The following is a 16,612-nucleotide window of genomic DNA, read 5'->3' on the forward strand; positions in this document are numbered from 1 at the left end:
TAGAGATTTGCGACTGAGATTTGAAATGAGATGGAAAGTTGATGAGGCAAGGAGAGGCAGAATGTTGTTTCAGTTGATGGGAGTGGGGCTGCAGAGAAGATTTCCATACCGGCCATCGTTAGACTATAAGGCTGAGCATAGAAGTTGTTTCTAGTTTTAGTGTGGATCTGAGCAAGGATGGAGGTGGAGTCCTATATATGACCTATCCTATTCCAGTTTGTCTCCTAGCTGTTCTGAAGCTCAGACCTGTTGCCAATGCCACCCATTGCTTAATTTTGAATTATTACTACTAAGTAACCTCCTTGTAAAGGGCGATCTCCAGAAATAGGATGATGTGTATGGAGAAAAGCCATGGTTGCTATAGAGGCTTGTGAGAGGTTATGAGAACAGATCAAAAGGAGAGTCCTCAGAATTTTGAGGATGGATCTTAGCTTGTCTCATCTTGAATGGTGTAAGACGGGGGCGGGCAATTATTTGGGGCGGAGGGCTGCTTAGTGAGTTTTGGCAAGCTGTCAAGGGCTGCATGCGTAGCCCTGCCCCTTGACAGGAGCCCTGCCCCCTGGTCACCATCTTGAGACCAGAAGTCCCGCCTCTGGCCTCTGACCCTTGCTACTGGAAGCCCCTCCCCTGGCTCCTTGAAGTACTCCTTTGGAGAAGAGGGTTTGCTATCTTAGAACTGGAAAAAAGAAAATTATGTACTAAAAATCAAATACCCATAATATTATATTTTAATTCAATTAAAATGATATTTTTGTCCTGATATGTGTGTATTTGTGCTTTATATGTAGAAGTGATTGCTCAAAATGCAGTCTTACTCTTGTATAGCATGTGGGGTGTGGAGGGGTGTCGGGGGGGGTATGGGTGGGTGGATGTGGGGTTTCTGCGGAGCTGTGTGTGTGTGGTATTTGTGTGGTTGTGTCTGGAGGAGGGTGTGACTGTGGAGTTTGCAGGAAGGGTTGCCAGGGGGGAGCCAGCTGGGCCCTTGCTACCCAAAGTCTTGTGACCACGTTTGCACTCCAGCAGCTCCTGCTACTGCCAGAAGGCCGGGGGATGTCAGGGAAGGGCCTGTCAGGCTTAGGGGGGCAGTGCAGGGTGCTCCTGGAGCTGGTGCAGGCAGCATGAGCCGGTGGGGATGTGGCCTGGGATGCAGGATGCCCAGGGAGGTGGCACGAAACTTGCATCACACGCCAGAGGCTTGGGGTGGCAAAGGCCTGGCTGTGGCCCCCCTGCCATCCTGCAGGGGCTTGGCAGCAGCTTGCTCCCCAGCACTGGGACAGGTGGGGAGGCTGCACCAGAAGTCAGATCAGAGCCGTGGCTGCTTTTCTGCTTCAGAAGCTCCTGCAGCTTCCAGGAGACTGGGGATCCCAGGGAGGCTCCTAGCTAGCCCTGGGAGCAGTGTTGGGGGCTGCCTGAGGCTGCTGGGGGCCACGTGTGCCCCAGGAATGCACCTCAGGCTTGGGATGTCAACGGCCTAGCTGCCCCCTCCCCCCCACGGGTGGGCCTGGTGAGTGCTGCTGCCCTGGGGGGATGGCCCAGCTCCTCCTGCCCCTCAGGGGCCCAGTACCCTGGTAGCAGCTTGCCCCTTGGCTCCAGGACAGGCGGGAGGCCGCTCTAGGAGCCAGAGCCATGGCTGCTTTTCTGCTCCAAAAGCTCCTGCAGCCTCCCTGAGCTTCCTGTACCCAGGGCCGGGACCCTACCAGGTCATACCACCTCCAACAGCCTTGAAAGGCAACCTGTGCTGCCCTTGGGGCTGGCCAGCAGCTTCCCGGGACCCCTGGACTCCTTGCAACCTCAGGAACTTCTGGAGCAGAAAAGTGGCCGTGGCTCTGCTCCCGCTCCTGGCATAGCCTCCCTGCCTGTCTTGGGGCTGGGAAGTGAGCTGCTGCTGGGCCCCTGTGGGGCAGGGGTCTGGGCCTTCCCCCCTGGGTGGCAGCACCCACTGGAGCCTCCCATGGGGGAGCAGCTGGGCCATTGTAGCCCCAAGCCTCAGGTGCGGGATGCAAGTTCTGCGCTGCCTCCCTGCACCCTGGGCCACATCCCCATCAGCTCTTGCTGTCCCCAGTGGCCCCAGGCACCCCCTGTGCTGCCCCCATGGCTGGACAGTGGGATTGGGAGCCAGCGACAGCCAGGCAGTGCCCTGGGGCCAGTGCTGGTGGGGCCCAGAGCAGGGTGGCAGGAGCCTGGAGCGCAGCTGGCTTAGGCTTTATGGAGCCCCAACCCCCTCTTATCTGAGTTTCCTGCTCTGGCGCAGCCCCAGGGTCCGTCCAGCTGAGGGGAGCTGGGGGGGCTGCGGTGGCTTCCCTGGGGTCCTACTGGCCCTGGCTCCAGTCACTTTTGACAGGAGCCAGAGGCAAATTAATATTAATTTTTAGAAAATTTCTAGGGGCCCCATGGGCCAAACAGAATGGCTTGGTGGGTCAGATGCAGCCCACAGGCTGTATTTTGCCCACCCCGGTGTAAGAGATGACAAGTCAAGGTGGAACATTTTATTCTGGAGCACGGCAGCAGGAACAAGCTGGGAGCCACAGGGCTGGGCTGGCTCCTGCTATGTTCTGTGATCCTAGCGTTGCAGTTGGAGCCACTAGTTATTGTGGGCTACCCTACTGTGTTTGGACATGGGGTACGTGCACCATTTTAGGTAAATCAGCTGCAGCCCTCTGACATCTAGCAGTTTTCTAAATCGCCCTACCTTGGGGTGAAACGTGGGCAAGTCTGAAATCCAGGGAGCATTTTGTCAGGGTTCAGACAGCACATGTTGAGGGAAGTGAAACAGTAGAGCTCTTTCTGTATTTCCTGTTCTGTGGTTTGTGCTTCCTTGCTCAGACTGGAAATCACAGATGAATAAAGCCATGTGGATGCCCTCTGGAAAGTCCTGTTTTCTGTGGACATCTAAGGTTCTGAAAGAAAAATTAAGTGAATGTAATTAATAGACTGAATGGTATTTAAAATTAAACTGTGAGGTTGTTTGTATAAACACTGTTACTTAAATAACTAATTAGGTTTTTTTTGTAATGCTGTTAAGGCCTGGTGGTGACTGCCAGCAGAATCCTAAAGAAGAAAATGTTTATGGCTACTGAGACAAGTCAGCTGTCTTCCTCACTTGCATCTTGCTCCAGGCAAGGGAGCTGCTGACTCATGTTTGTTACTAGAACTGCTCATTTGTCCTGGTCTCGTCATGACTCGATGTCAGATCCTGCTCACTTGGCTCACCTGAATGTTAGTGCTGAAGAGGAAAGATTTCTTAGGTGATATCTCTTAGTGTGACCTGGTGAAGGACATCTTGCATTTAAACTTGTCTAAAACAGACTTTATGATGAGAGGCTGAGAGCTATGGGACTCTTCAGCCTGGAAAAGCGCAGGTTCAGAGGTGATCTGATGGCCAGTTTGTCAGGGGTGTTCACCAGGATCTGGGGGAACGTTTGTTCACCAGAGCACCCCAAGGGATGACAAGGTCGAATGGTTATAAATTCCTGCAAGACCGTTTCAGGCTGGACATAAGGAAGAACTTCTTTACTGTCTGAGCCCCCAAGGTCTGGAATGGCCTGCCGCTGGAGGGGGGAGGGTTACCTACTTTGAACGCCTTCAAGAGAAACCTGGATGTTTATCTTGCTGGGGTCCTATGACCCCTGCTGACTTCCTGCCCCTGGGGCAGGGGGCTGGACTCAATCTTCCGAGGTCCCTTCCAGCCCTAATGTCTATGAAATTTTATCCCTACTCCATAGCTAGTCCAATAAAAGATACCACCCTAAGAAATTCTTGCCTCTCATAATTTCTGGACCATCATGACTACATCACTCTTGCAGTACTGTACTCCTGTTTGTATTCCTACTGTACTCCTATTGAAGTCTGTGAACATGGCAAGCAGGTTATGGCTCAGGATCTGTTTTCAGCACAGCCTTCTGATGAAAAGTGGCTAAGAGAATGCACTTTGTTGCACCTGGGCATGAAAATAAATTTCAAAGATTGATTTAGTTGATTAGACCCACTTCAGGCCAGTGGGTCCATTGATTTCATTATGGAGTGTTCTCATAAGTAAAAAATTCAAGTTGGGGCCTTTAATTCTGCATGATACTTTAGCTCTTAATAGCCATAACAGGATTCATCTAAATATTGATTTTTTTTTTTTTTTTTTAGATCAGATTTACCCTATGGTTATGGCAGGGGTAAGCAATGTTTTTGGGCAGAGTGACTAAAACACCCCAACCTTAACTTGTAAAATGTTGGCGTGCCTGGGTGGACAATGGGGGAGCTGTGAAGGGCCTGGTCCTTGTAGCAGTGCAGCCCCAGCCCCTTCCCTGCCATCCACCCAGAAGCGTGTGTGTACCTGCCTCTAGCAACAAGCTGGGCTGGGGCTTTCAGTGCAGCGGCATGCAGCCTCCCCGCCACCTGCTGCAAACAGCTAGGCTCCATGGTGGGCAGCAGGGGCCTGGCCAGAGCCTGGGCCAGCTGTGGCAGGAAGTGGGGCTGCAAGCAGCTGTACCAAAGTCTGCAGAGCCCTGGCCCAGCTTGTTGCCAGTGGCACATGCATGCACACCTCTGGGCAGACCTTTTTGGGGGATCCAATCCACCTGCCCCACCCTCCAGTGCAGGTTGGGCAAACCCCAGAGGAGCTTCTTCCCTCCCTCCCCATGCTGAGGACAACATCAGGGGGAGGGGAGGGAAGAGGGGCTGCAAGCGCAGTCTCTCTCCCTTGGATCAGCTTCAAAGTGGAGTTCAGTTTTTTAAATTTTTTTCCCCCTTCTTTTTTTTTTTTACCCTTTGCCAGCCCCCCCGCCCCCCCTCCCCAAAACAACAGCAACAACAAATATGTTTTGGGTCAGGGTTCACTGTAACTCACGCCACTTTCTATGAAGCGCCATGAGTTACAGTGGGAAATTGCATGTCTGTTAGTGCCCCGTTTCCCATCTTATACCCTAGAAGCACTGAGGCAGTTGTTTTTGTTCTGTGTTTGCTCAACATTGCACACAGTACAGTTCTGATCTGTGACTGAGGCCTCTTCGAGTTTCCTGAATGCCAATAGATAGGATAACAGCCTGGGACGGAGAAGGTGCAGATAGTTGGCAAAGGGGAAAGATGAGAAAAATCCTGGTCCTTCCCCGTCACTGAATATGGCAGCCTCCAAGGAGCAAGGTCAGATATGCACAGCCTTAGAGCAGCTGAGTCTGTCACAAGTATTAACTAGCATATATTGCTTTTTAATTCATGACATACTGTATTTTAACTTGCGCGTTTATCTGTCCATACAATTTCTGTTGGAAACACATGGAGGATTTCATGTGAAGGCACCATGATGGTACATAAAATAACTAAAGCAGCTCGCTGTATTTAGCATAGTGTGTGATGTGAGAAATACACGTCTTTGGCTTCTGCTGAGTGAGTAAGGGAGTGGCTGTGTAGTTCCTTGACTGTGAACTATAGTTTCTTGAATTTGGACCATGGCATGATCTATTTGAATCAAGCAACAAAACCTTGCTACATAAATGCAGTCTTGTGAGAGTCAGAACATTAGTCCCAGATGCCTGGAGTAAGTGTGTTGGATCTCTTATCGAAAATGGCTATAAGTTTTAGGGAAATGAATCACCATGCCACAACTCTGAATCTGCTGTATGGTGCAAGAGCCCAGCGATTCTGTCCTGCTTGGAGCTCGTACAGGTGGTACTGCGGTGAGAGTGCTTGGCCCCTGCCACGTCAGCATGCCTGCAGTTGCTGCTGCCAAAGGGGCTGTGTCTGAGTTGGCATAATGATAGGAAAATTCCCTAACAAGTGCTTGTGTAAGCCCTGGAAAATGCTTGGCTTAGGTGTCAGTAATTTCATCTCTTATTACAAGAGGAATGCACTGGTTCATGTTCTCAGTTTTCAGCTCTGTCCTACCTGAACAAGGGAATTTGTACTGTTCTAGGTGAGAGAGGGAGGGAGGTCTTGTTGTTCTCATCTTTGGCAGGTGAGTTGTGAGCTGATGTTAGCTGAAGGGTAGGCAGGCAGCCAGTAAGGATTATCAGTATTTATTTTTATTATTTATTACCTGTGGTTATAAAAGTTGAATGATTCACTGCTATTATTTGTGCCCTCACTGTGCTATGGAAGTACATACATGTTCCTGTCATGATTACCTTGGCTCTCCCTCCCCCATTCCTTCTGTTTGTTTATTACAGCCACATGTTGTATCCTGTGTAAATTTAAACCCTCAAGCACATGCACAATATTCTTATGTGAGTTGTCAATGCAACTGCTTGTGAGTGATGTTCAGCTGCATACTGAAATGGCTGCAGGATTGGACTTTACATGGTGTGACACTTTCTTCATTGTACTACGATGCGGGGAGGGGTTTCAGTGGGCACTGAATTCAGCCAGCTCACAACTTGGGAGCAGAACCTGACCTCCTGTGACTGGTAGCAGGGGATGCCCTGACCTTGATATTTTTTTTCCAGTCTCCCTCCTTTCCCAGCTCCTTGGCAGCCAGTGGTTCAGTAAGCCCCCCCTGCTGCAGAGCTTGATGCATCTGTTTTATTCTGTCCCTTCTTGGGCTTTGTGAAAGGAGATAGGCAGCAGAGCTAAGGGGATATTCTCCAACACTTGTGAAGTCTCATGCCCCTGCAGGCTTCAAGGAGCAAGCTAAGCTAAGAAAAGGCAGGCAAAGAAGAATCTCTGCCTTTGTTGTGTCCATTCCCTCCCTCCCCCCTCCTCCCCCCCCGCCCTTATCAAGTGCTTGGAACTCAGCTATTTCTTTGAGCAGAATGCAGTTTTTCCCCTCAGCCCAGCACCAGCAGGGTCACTTCCCCCCTCATCCTCATGCAATCAAGGAATGAGGTAGGATTGGCACAGCTGCGTTTCATTGTCTAGCTGTCTGCTCTGCCTTGCCTCCATAAGAGGAATGAAGCCTGAAGGGCAGGGGACCATATGGATGCTGCTCTTTAGACCATACTGCTCTTTAGTACCCTCCCAGTAGTGGAGCTCCACCACCTCTGGAAGCAAAGCTACTAGTCGTTACCTTCCATTTAGCCTAGGGGATAAGAGTGTGTGAATGATGATTACCAGAGAGCCACTGGTGTGCTTCAAATCCATGCCCTCTGACTTGAGTAGTTAGTGTGTATGCCTAGGTAACTAGTTCCTATATTGTGTTCCTGTGGAAAATCGTGACTCTACCTAAACCAGGTGTACAAATTCCTGTTTTCACATTCCACAGCCTAGTCTCTTGCTTTGCAACCTTAGACTGCTACTTCTTTTCTTCTTTTAACTTCAGTTGTAGCCACTTGACCTGCATGTATTCAAGGTATCTTCCAGGATCACAGTAGATGTAATGGTGTTATGAAGAAGAAAATTCTCTCCTATTTGTTCCTGGAAAGTTCTACCCAACAAAAAAAAACTTTTGCGAGGCTGAAACCCACACACACACATGATTCCTGGAGTGTCCGTGCCACAGAACTCGATATAGGTTTGTGCTGTTGGTGAATCTTAGTAGGTATGTCATCTTGTCTCAGAGGAACATTACCAGGAGAGGAAGGTGGCTCTATAGGTAAACAGGTGGTGGCACAGGCACAAATCTAGTTCTTAGTGGAGTCTGTTGCCCATACAGCAGGGGCAGGCAATTATTTTGGGTGGAGGGCCACCTACCAAGTTTTAGGAAGCTGTCAAGGGCTGCATGGGTAGCCCTACCTCTTGACAGTTGCCCTGCCCCGGTCGCCATTTTGGGACCGGAAGCCCGACCTCCTACTCCTGACCTTTGCCATTGGAAGTCCCTCTCTTTGCCCTAGAAGTACTCCTTTTGGGAGGAAGGGCGCTGTGATCTGGAAACTGTGGGAAAAAATGTGTATGTATACCCCTCCCCCCCACAAAACATCTACTATAACCTATTTTAATTTTATTTAAAAATATTTTTCTAGTGATTTCTGTGTTTACAAAAAGTATATCTAGAGGTGGCTGCATAATAGCTTAAAATACAGTCCTATTGTGTGTTTTGTGTGAGCAGCAAGGGGGTATAAGTAGTAGTGTGGTTGGGAAGAGTGTGTGTGTGTGTGTGTGTGTGTGTGTGTGTGTGTGCGCGCGCGTGCGCATGCGCATGCACACGCGCAGTGGAGTGTGGGTATGGTGGCTGGCTGTGTGCTGAGAAAGAGAGAGCTGGGGCTGTGCTGCCAACTCCATAGCGTGCAGCTCTAACACACTGCATGTGAGCCTCACACGATGCAGCCAGGCAGACCCCATGCTCAGGCTCTGCTTCTACAGCTCCACCCTGGGTCTCTGTCAGTTCAGGGCACTTGCACAGGCTCTGTGTTTCCACCTGCTGCCACCTTTACCTGCATTCCCTCCTATAAGCTTGCCTGCTGCTCCCTGCAGCCCCCTGCTTCCTGCAGTGCTCCCCGTGGCTCCCACCGGGACCCACTGCCTGCCGCAGGCCCGCCGTGACTCTGCGGCCTGGCGCAACTGTGCTACTTGCCGTGGCTCTACCATCTGCTGGGGCCCCCACAGCTATGATGCCCACTGGGTCCCACTGCACCACCACCACCCCCTGGGGCTCTGCTGCTCGCTGGGTCCTGCCTTGGCCCACCTCCTGCTGTGGTTCTGCTGCCTCCCCGCTGCCCACTGGGGCTCCACTGCCTACCAGGTCCCACTGTGGCTCTGCTGCCCTCTGGCTCCCGCCACTTGCTGGGGCCCGGCTACGGCTCTGTCACCCACTGCAATCCCACCAACTGCCGAGGCCTGCGGTGGCTCTGCTGCCCCCCCGGGGCCCACTGCAGCCCCGTCACCCACTGGGGCCCAGCCGCAGCTCTGCCACCCGTCGGGGCCTACTGTGTTGCCTACTGTGGCCCTGCTGGGGACCACCATGGCTCCGCTGCCCGCTGTGGCTCCGCTGCCTGCTGTGCATCATATGGGTGCTGCTGCTCCCCACAGCCCCCCTGCCACCCCACTTTTCTCTGCAGCCACCAGCCACTCTTACCTTATTTTCCACTGGGACGGAGGGAGGGGGAACAGCTCCAGGGGAACGGGGCCAGAAGCTATAGAGGCTTCTGGTTGGGGTGAAGGCGGGAAGAGGGTGGGGGCTGGGTGGAGCGGGGCTAGCCTTGTTGCTCCCACTGGGTCCTGCTGCCGCTGACCACCTGTCATCTTTGACAGGTGGCCACGGGCAGATATATATTAATTTTCTAAAATGTTTTAAGGCCCCATGGGCCCAATAGAATGGGCTGGAAGGCTGTATCCAACTCGCGGGCTGTATTTTGCCCACCCCTGCAATAAAGCTTATGTATTTCTGCCTGAAGAGGGGCTGGGTTCAGCCCCTAATTAAGCTAATATACTTTGCAGTATCTCTGCCTTGCAGATTAAACCTGCTGTTGCAAAAAAAAACCAGGCCTCCAGTCAGCACCTAGCAGACTTGGAATGGGCACTAGGATGAAGCAGTTATCTGTCTTTTGGGCCTTACAGTCAATAAATGAACGGACTCTGCTAGTTGAAGCAGACTGTGGTTTAACTGCCTCATCGAACAAGTGAATCGCAACCTTGAGTTTGTCCAGGGCGGCCTTGCCGTGGGTGTATGAGAATGTCCAAGTCAAAGGTCAAGTCTCTGTGCTACAATGTTTTCAGCACATCCAAGAAAAGGAAGTTTTGTTACAAACCCTGAAATTAATTACTTTCTTAGGGCACCTACCCTGATTCAGATCCAGTAAAATTATACAGCAGAGTCTTGAACTCATTTTGGTACAGTATTTGTAGCCCTTCCCAGTAGAATCCCTGTAGCAGATATTATTACATTTTCTATCCACTAAAACAGAGTGGTCAGCCTGTGGCATGCATGCAACAAATGGGACAGGCAGCACAGTGGCAGATGGTGTGGGGCTGATTTGCCTAAAAGGTTGCCCCTCCTCCCCCCATTAAAATAGATTTCCTGAGAACTAATTCCTTTTAGGTTAGTTTAGGATGGGGCGGGCAGTTATTTTGGTTGGAAGGCCACTTAATAAATTTGGGTGAGCTGTTGGGAGGGTGCATAGCTGGCCCTGCCCCTTGACAGTTGCCCCATCCCCTAGTCACCATATTGAGACTGGAAGTCCCATCCCTAATCCCTGACTTTTGCCACCAGAAGTCCCTCCCCAGAAATACTCTTTTTAGGAGTGGGGTTGCCATCTTAGAACCAGAAAAAAACAAATCGTACACTAGAAGTAAACACCTACTATAACATATTTTAATTTTATTACAAAAAATATTTGTCATGATTTGTGTTTGTGTACTGTATATGGCAGGGATGGCATAATAACTCAAAAATAGTCTCACTCTTAAATTTGTGTGGTGGGCTGTGGGGGTGCACGTAGGATCTGATATGTGGGGGGGCATACGGTATGTTGGGGTGTATGTATAAGTTGGTGGGGGCTGTGGGGTCAGTGTGTGGGTATGTGAAGTTTGTGGGGTGTGGGGCCCCCAACACTCCTCCACGTGGCATGCAACCCCTGCTGCCAGCAGTAGCAGCAGGGGGGGGGATTTAGGGAGCTTGTGCCTGGCACAGGCACTGGTGTCTGGCGAGGTGTGAGGGTGAGGAGTGGAGCCTCCCTGGCCGCCTCTATCGCAGGGGCTCCATGCCACGTGCCTGCAGCTCCTGCAGTCCCACAGGGGAAGCCCCTGCTGGACTCTGCAGGGAAGCCGGAGATGGGGCTTCTTCCACTCTGGGTGGAGTCTGGAGACCTGCGCAGCATGGGGTGGGGGGAGACCGTAGGCTCCACAGGGGCTTCCCCCATTGCGAGTGTGGAAAGCTGCAGGTGTGCCGCGGTACACACGGCAGCAGGAACAAGCTGGGAGCCACAGGGCTGGGCTGGCTCCTGCTATGTTCTGTGATCCTAGCATTGCAGCTGGGAACCAAGCAGCATGGGCACGTCCCGGCAGCTCACTGTTCATGCCTGCAACACCAGAACCGCAGAATGCAGCAGGAGTCACCCTGGCCCCGCAGCTCCCAGCTTGCTCCTGCTGCTGTGGGTCCTGACCTCTGCTGTCACACTGCCCGCTGCCCCCCACCCCAAAATGCCTGCAGCTCCAGTACCACATGGTTCCAACTGCAGGGCTGGGACTGCGTGACATAACAGGAGCACCATGTGGTTGCCAGCTGGCTGCACCGGAAGTCCAACCCCCTCCCCCCCCACAACCTATTCTTATCCAAATTTCCCTCTCCAGCAGAGGGAAGTGAGGAGCAGCCCCAGGGTCCCAGGCTAGAAGCTTCTGCTGAAGCTGGGGTGTCTGGCTGGGGGTTAGGGGACAGGGCTGGCAGGCCTTGCTGCTGCTGGTTTCTGCCAGCAGCTTCCCCCTCCGTCCTGCTGTTGTCTTCTGTCTTCTTTGACAGGCAGCCAGAGGCAGATGACTATTAATTTTTAAAATCTTTTTAGGAGCCTCGCAGGCTGGATGGAATGGCTAGGCAGGCCAGATCTAGGCCACGAGCCATACTTTGCCCACCTCTGGTTTAGGAAATTGAGAGCTTTCTCTAAATTGACACGCTTTGTATGTCAAATTAGGTAAGTTCTCACCACTGGCAGCTTGAAGGTAGAGATGTTTCCTGTACTGGTGTCTGCCAAGTGGCCATGTGACTTAAAATATGTGTTCACCAAATTTTGCAGATTGGTCATCTAAACTTCAGCTGCTGTCTTTTTTGGTAGAAAGTGAGAAATGCTTTTTGAAGTAAAGGTAGAGTGCTATGAAAATTTTGTTGCAGAGATATAGGAAGCTCTTTCAGCACCCAAAGCAGAAGTAGCGGTGTTGGGGAAAATTTATGCTGACCACTGGGCAGCAGTAGGGTAGGGGAGATGGAGGGGAGGATGAGAGAAGTCTTCCCTGCCCTAGCTGTCCTTACTTGGGTGACAGCTGCTACTGCTGTGCCTGCTGCTGTTGGGAGACAGGTAGTGGCATGGGATCCTGGGGGCCATTCCATTCATCCCACCCCTGCTCCTTTCTCCAGGTGTGGGGCTGCACCTCACATGGCAAAGCCCCTTCCCCCCCTAGGGGAGGGGGCAGTGGTGGTATCATTCTACCCTCTTCTCCCTACGGATACACTATTAGGTATAGGGTTACTGTCGTAGTAAAGATTTCTGAGGGGAGCATCTGTACTGGTGCTCCTTCTAAGTCAGCTTTGGGCTGGTGCCTAGCTTGCAACCCCCCACTGCCCCAGTTATGCTACTGTCCTATTGTAATAGATGGTCCCATTTTCATTTTGTATCATTCCATTCTCTCTGGTCTTTATACTTGGATTGTAAGCTTTTTGAGGCAATGCCCCCCGCCCCTTCTTCCTCCCCCCACCTTGATTTTTGTATGTGTTCATTACTTAGCATAAGAGTCTCCTGGCCATGGCTGTGGTTCCTAGGTGCTATAAATAATAAGAAAATAGGAGCGTTTACTTGTGCTTACCCATATATTTCCTTTCATCAAGTAATGAGGTCCACAGATCCACCCTACCCTGGTGGCAAATGGCATGTCTAGAGCAGAAATGGAATTTGGCATCCAGAGATTGAAATTTTATTGCGTGATAAATTTTCCCCATGCTGGGCTGTAGAAGTTTGTGTTTTTTCTGCCGTGCACAATTGGCACAATCTGTAATTTAGGAAGGTTGAATGGGAATTTCCTGGCAGTAGTGCCTGTCTTAACTGGAGGGAATGGTGGGAGGCGGGATCTAGGTCTGCCCTCAGGGCAGATAGTGCAAGATAGTGAAACAAAAACCCATTGTAAAATAAATAAATAAAATTGTGGACCTTTTTTGCTTAAAGGAACATTCTTAGTCAGCGCAGATGAGCTTTTATAGGTGCTTCTTATGTGCTCACACAGCATTCACCACTAGTGCGACTACCCATCCATAATTGGTCAGGACAGTCCCGAAATGGAAACACCAAGTTCTGGTCCTAGACTGAATGACTGTGGGATAGCATTTGTCCCAGATTCTCAGTATCATGTGCAGGGATCCAAGTTTTCTGTTTGCCACAGAAAAATGTGGGAAATGGCTGGTTAACCCTTGCAGGTTGGCAGCATCCCAGACTGCAGGGGGTGCTATGTGCATTTGTGTGCACATGCAGGCACATGACCCAGGATACAGCCAGGCACTGTGGAGAGCAGATCCCCGTAGGAAAGTCTATGGGAGAGGGCAGATTGAGGCCCCCATGGTGAAGGAGGGAGTGGGGCAGGGTTGGCAGCTGGGTCTGGGGGTGCTGCAAAACTGGGGTGGTAATGTGCCACCATGGGGCCTAGATAGGAAACAGGACAAAGCCATAAGTGGCTTGCCTGTGAGACGATGGGGGTGCTGCTGGCTGGAGAAGGTGACGGGGGTGGAGCATGGAGCACTAGAGGCCCATGCAGGCTCGGGGAAGAGTTGGATTGGGTGCCTCCAAGCTGGGGCAGCCCACCTAGCTGGCCCTGGGGGGGTGCTGCCACTGAGAAGGGAAGGACTGGGACCCCACAGTTCAGTGGTCTCTCGGTCTGCCCATGGAGGAGGCGGGCAGTCTCTGCGTGGGGGAAGAAAACGCTTGGCCCCTTGCTGCTTCTGTCTTCAGCAGGCACCTTGGGCTACTGGGAAAATGACATGTATACAGTGACAGAAAAATAAAACCCACCGTTTCAATTTAGGAGGCATAGAATGCAACCCTGAAGGACTAAACCCTCATCATGTATACAAGTGCCCCTGTATTTCAGATAGACACAAATGGTGGCCTGTCACATTCAGTATTATCTGTGTAAAATTTCATGTCTTAAATGTAGCATTTCCAGTTCTGAGACCAGGTTTAGGCATTTATCTTTCAAAAACCTTTAGTTTTTTGGAATTACCACCTCTAGCCCTTTGTATTTCTGAATACTTGCAGGTCCTATTGAAACCAATGCAAATGGAGTGTCCTCAGCACTTTGTGAGAGGCAATCAGAATATGGCCCCAGATTTCCTTAATGGTATAACCATTTTGTAACACCTTGCAAATTTTCTGCTTGCTGAAACCGAGTAACTTCTGCTTATGGGCAAGGAAATTTTTCATTAGTATTTTCATTATCATCAGCTCTCTTGGTAAAGGGCAGCCAAATAGAGTTCGTGCTTGAGCCAGTAAATTTTTATAACAAGTTTTTCAAGACTGTTGTAATTCCAGTAATGCTTCCTTGATTTTTTGGTTGGGAATAGGGATACAGCTTTTATTATTACTTTCTGTCACTTCTGTTTGATCATGATAAGGGCACTAGAGAATTCAGTGGAATGCATTGTATATGTTCCTGTAGAACAGCTGATCAAAATTCAAGCAGCGTTTCTGTAGAGACATATTATACTTACTATATATATTGAGTTAAAACATGCAAGAATGGTGCATACCCAGCAGCAATAGAAATTAATGAAATATGTTCCTCTTACTTAATTCCTTCTGAATTGTCACCTGCTTGTAGTGGCTATACTCGCTGAGCTATGCAGCAGTTACCGATGCACAACTAGTAACATCAGTAAAATGTCTCTGCTAATAGAGAACATAATGGAAGTACTATTGTTTCTGTTGCCACCAATATAGATGAGGTTTCCAGAAATTCTTGAACAAAACTTTCCTGTAGTGGAAACTCTGCAATGAACTACTACACAAGAATATTACTTTCTGTGACAGGAGCACTTGCTCTTGGGTGTGGGGGAGAGAAAGTACTTTTGAATCTGGGTGGCTGTATTCTCTTTAGCATCTGATGTCTTTGACAAGAGGTAGAGGATAGATAAGAATTACAGGCTTTTTCTACATCAGGGAAATTTGCTTTGGATACATCTGTATGGCTCGGGTCAAAAAGCCTGAACCTGAATTGATTCAATTCTTGCAGGTTAGTCTAACCTGGCTAGGCTGAACTGGTTTGCAAGTGTACAGACATCTCCTTTGGACTGAAGAAATGTAGGCACATGCCTGCAGTGGCTCAGACTAGAAGCCAGGGGGTGCTAGAGCAGCCCTCCCTTCCCTTCTCTTTCAAAGTGCTGAGCTGGGGGGGGTGTGGCCAGGCCCCAGCAAGATGCTCTGATTAGGTAGGGGTCCCCCATCCCCCCTTGCTGCTCCTGACCAGCAAGGGAGCCAGCAGGGAATTGATAACATAGTGTTTAGCACTCCATCACCCCATCAAGAAAACAAAAACCGCTCTCATTAGTTCAGACTCTTTTTAAACAACTTTTTCCAAGGAAAGAACAAAGGGACATTACCAGATGACCTGTTGATTAGGTCCAAAAAGCCCTAAGTGGACACTGTCCTGTTTGATGTGCACAGACACCTTTAGCATTAACTAGCATACCACATACTGGCTACAGTCTGTGTTGTGGGAGAGGGGAGGGGGGAATCCCTGCTTGAGCAGGGAGTCGGGGGGGCAAAGCCAGGCAGATGCTGCTGTGCCCCCAGTTTCTGCTGGAGCTCCAGCCAGGGAGCAGAGGGGAGGAGCCAGCCCAGCTCTCTGGAGCAGAGAACCCTGCCCTGGGCTCCAAAGCATCTGGGATGCTGGGGGACTCTGGTTTAACTTAAACCGGGAAGGAGTCTGGGACAGACATTGGATTAACCAGTTTGACCTAAATCAGTTAAGTCTTATACTACATTTAACCAGGTTTATCTCAAACTGGTTTCAACCATTTTCAAACTGGTTTATGTGCACCGAATGTGTGTTCTGTTACAGGTTTAAACCAGTTTCTGATCACTTAAACCAGTTTGTGTAATATCTGTCCCTAGCCAATAGGCACAAAGTCTATATGGGCACTCTGCAGGCAATTATAAATCTGTAATTGATATTACTACAAAAGTGCAAATTTCGTTCATACAGAGAGGGGTCAAAGGCTTTTCTCTTTTCTTCTCAAACAGAAGTATCCTTTGCAATCTTTTCTCTTGCTTACAAACATGCCTGCATGATTTTTATTTATTTATTTATTTTTTGCATTTAAAATATGGTTTGAAAATGTCTTGGCCCATCTGAATCTTTCTGTCTGTCAACAAGATGGCAAAATGCAGTGACTTTTCTGTAGGAGTATCAACCATTATGCTTAATATCTTATTCTTCTTGCCTAACTATAACTTACGCAAAGTGTTAATTGTTGCATAGCATTGCAGTATTCCAGGCAGACAGTGTTGTAGGCTTTAGAAGGGCTTTATTTTGATTTGCCACCAATCTTATCAGTACATGTGAGTCCTGTTTTTAGTGTGGTATGAGTTGTCTCGGTCATTGCTTTGATGAATTTCATACTTTTTAATTCCAGATTTACAGATAATATTTTGTGGATAAATTTATTTTTCTGTGTGCTTTTTTTGTTATGTTTTCTGTAACAGACATTTGTTTTCTATCCTGTAAACAGTTAACTGCTGTAAAATGATTGGGGGGGGGGAAAGAATTGTATTAGTCTTGGTCAGAGTTTGTAACTGACAGATGAATGTTACCTGCTAAAATTACACAAGTGACCTCCAAGACATAGATGGCAGTTGGCCACACCAGTGCCATTCTCAATGTCCAGCTCAGAAACTACCGTGTTTCCCGGAAAATAAGACATACCCATAAAATAAGCCGTAGCAGGATTTCTACGTATTTGCGCAATATAAGCCATACCCCGAAAATAAGACATAGTGATAGGCGTGGCTAAGCGTACCGGCGCGAGGCGGTAAATAAGACGGGCAGCCCTTCTCATTTGCCCCAT

The 16,612-nt window shown here is 49.6% G+C and overlaps 1 protein-coding gene across 3 annotated transcripts in view; it reads left to right on the forward strand.

Moving 5' to 3' along the window:
* Positions 1 to 16,612, forward strand: part of SIL1 (SIL1 nucleotide exchange factor) — a 234,451-nt gene that overhangs the window by 44,531 nt on the left and 173,308 nt on the right. The window contains exon 1 of one of the 3 annotated variants that reach the window (XM_019534834.1): positions 5,867 to 5,941. The exons of the other annotated variants lie outside the window; for them this stretch is intronic. The gene's annotated coding sequence lies outside the window, so the exon portion shown is untranslated. Of the gene's footprint in view, positions 1 to 5,866; positions 5,942 to 16,612 lie in introns of those variants that run through there. 3 annotated transcript variants of the gene reach the window in all.

This window comes from Crocodylus porosus, unplaced genomic scaffold (assembly GCF_001723895.1).
Source record: "Crocodylus porosus isolate Cpor-Errol unplaced genomic scaffold, CroPor_comp1, whole genome shotgun sequence".
Classification (NCBI taxonomy): Eukaryota; Metazoa; Chordata; order Crocodylia; family Crocodylidae; genus Crocodylus; species Crocodylus porosus.